The 2,726-nt window shown below is 43.3% G+C and overlaps 1 non-coding gene across 1 annotated transcript; it reads left to right on the top strand.

Moving 5' to 3' along the window:
* Positions 1-2,243: 2,243 nt before the first annotated feature.
* Positions 2,244-2,351, top strand: LOC130955391 (small nucleolar RNA R71). Its single transcript, XR_009076740.1, has one exon. It is a non-coding gene; the product is annotated as a small nucleolar RNA R71 (small nucleolar RNA).
* Positions 2,352-2,726: the final 375 nt, after the last annotated feature.

Here is a 2,726-nt window from a genome sequence, read left to right as displayed (position 1 = left end):
AAGAGAAAGATGGGATTTGATAGGTGAGGGGTTTTTGGGGAAGAGGTATTGAGGTGATTGGTGAATGGGGGAAGAAGAGAGAGAGTGATGGTAGGGTCCTGTGGGGTCCACAGATCCTGTAGTGTCAAGGAAAAGTCATCCCTGCACCAAAAGTTGCTCAAAATCACGTTTTGAGGCATTTCTGGCGTTAAACGCCGGGCTGGTGCCCATTCCTGGCGTTTAACGCCAGGTTCTTGCCCTTTACTGGCGTTTAACGCCAGTCTGGTGCCCTTTTCTGGCGTTAAACGCCCAGAAAGGTGCCAGACTGGGCGTTAAACGCCCAACTGCTAGGCTGACTGGCGTTTGAACGCCAGCAGCATCTTCCTCCAGGGTGTGCTGTTTTTCTTCCTGTTTTTCATTTTGTTTTTGCTTTTTTCATTGTTTTTGTGACTTCTTATGATCATCAACCTACAAAAAAGATAAAATAACAAAAGAAAATAATTAATTATAAAACATTGGGTTGCCTCCCAACAAGCGCTTCTTTAGTGTCATTAGCTTGACAGAGGACTCCCATGGAGCCTCAGAAACACTCAGAACCTTGTTGAAACCTCCCAACACCAAACTTAGAGTTTGAATTTGGGGTTTCAACACCAAACTTAGAGTTTGGTTGTGGCCTCCCAACACCAAACTTAGAGTTGGACTGTGGGGGCTCTGCTTGGCTCTGTTTTGAGAGAAGCTCTTCATGCTTCTTCTCCATGATGACAGAGGGATATCCTTGGGCCTTAAACACCATGGATTCTTCATTCACTTGAATGATCAACTCTCCTCTATCAACATCAATCACAGCCTTTGCTGTGGCTAGGAAGGGTCTGCCAAGGATGATGGATTCATCCATGCACTTCCCAGTCTCTAGGACTATGAAATCAGTAGGAATGTAATGGCCTTCAATCTTCACCAAAACATTCTCTACAAGTCCATGGGCTTGTTTTCTTGAGTTGTCTGCCATTTCTAGTGAGATTTTTGCAGCTTGCACCTCAAAGATCCCTAATTTCTCCATTACAGAGAGGGCATGAGGTTTACACTTGACCCTAAGTCACACAAGGCCTTCTTGAAGGTCATGGTGCCTATGGTACAAGGTATAGAAAACTTCCCAGGATCCTGCCTCTTTTGAGGCAGTTTCTGCCTAGACAGGTCATCCAGTTCTTTGGTGAGCAAGGGAGGTTCATCTTCCCAAGTCTCATTTCCAAATAACTTGTCATTTAGCTTCATGATTGCTCCAAGGTATTTAGCAACTTGCTCTTCAGTGACATACTCATCCTCTTCAGAGGAAGAATACTCATCAGAGCTCATGAAAGGCAGTAGCAAGTCCAAGGGAATCTCTATGGTCTCAGTCTGAGCCTCAGATTCCCAAGGTTCCTCATTGGGAACTCATTAGAGGCCAGTGGACGTCCAGTGAGGCCTTCCTCAGTGGCGTTCACTGCCTCTTCTTCCTCCCAGAATTCGGCCATGTTTATGGCTTTGCACTCTCCTTTTGGATTTTCTTCAGTGTTACTTGGGAGAGTGCTTGGAGGAAGTTCAGTAATTTTCTTGCTCAGCTGACCCACTTGTCCTTCCAAATTCCTAATGGAAGATCTAGTTTCAGTCATGAAACTTTGAGTGGTTTTGATCAGATCAGAGACCATGGTTGCTAAGTCAGAATTATTCTGCTTAGAGCTCTCTGTCTGTTGCTGAGAAGATGATGGAAAAGGCTTGCCATTGTTAAACCTGTTTCTTCCACCATTGTTATTGAAACCTTGTTGAGGTCTCTCGTGATTCTTCCATGAAAGATTTGGGTGATTTCTCCATGAAGAATTATAGGTGTTACCATAGGGTTCTCCTAGGTAATTTACCTCTTCCATGGAAGGGTTCTCAGGATCATAAGCTTCTTCCTCAGATGAAGCTTCCTTAGTACTGTTTGGTGCATTTTGCATTCCAGACAGACTTTGAGAAATCAAATTGACTTGTTGAGTCAATATTTTATTCTGGGCCAAAATGGCATTCAGAGTGTCAATATCAAGAACTCCTTTCTTCTGACTAGTCCCATTGTTCACAGGATTTCTTTCAGAAGTGTACATGAATTGGTTATTTGCAACCATTTCAATCAGTTCTTGAGCTTCAGTAGGCGTCTTCTTCAGATGAAGAGATCCTCCTGCAGAGCTATCCAAGGACATCTTAGATAGTTCAGAGAGACCATCATAGAAAATACCTATGATGCTCCATTCAGAAAGCATGTCAGAAGGACATTTTCTGATTAATTGTTTGTATCTTTCCCAAGCTTCATAGAGGGATTCTCCATCCTTTTGTCTAAAGGTTTGGACTTCCACTCTAAGCTTACTCCATCTTTGTGGTGGAAAGAATTTTGCCAAGAAGGCATTGACTAGCTTTTCCCATGAGTCCAGGCTTTCTTTAGGTTGAGAGTCCAACCATATTCTAGCTCTGTCTCTTACAGCAAAAGGGAATAGCATCAGTCTATAGACTTCAGGGTCAACCCCATTAGTCTTGACTGTGTCACAGATTTGCAAGAATTCAGCTAAAAACTGATGAGGATCTTCCATTGGAAGTCCATGGAACTTGCAATTCTGTTGCATTAGAGAAACTAATTGAGGCTTAAGCTCAAAGTTTGTTTGCTCCAATGGCAGGGATAGAGATGCTTCTCCCATAAAAATCAGGAGTAGGTGCAGTAAAGTCACCCAGCACCTTCCTTGCAT

Source organism: Arachis stenosperma, chromosome 1 (assembly GCF_014773155.1).
Source record: "Arachis stenosperma cultivar V10309 chromosome 1, arast.V10309.gnm1.PFL2, whole genome shotgun sequence".
Classification (NCBI taxonomy): Eukaryota; Viridiplantae; Streptophyta; class Magnoliopsida; order Fabales; family Fabaceae; genus Arachis; species Arachis stenosperma.
The sequence above is the reverse complement of the archived record's forward strand: the minus strand, read 5'-3'. Positions and strand labels throughout refer to the sequence as shown.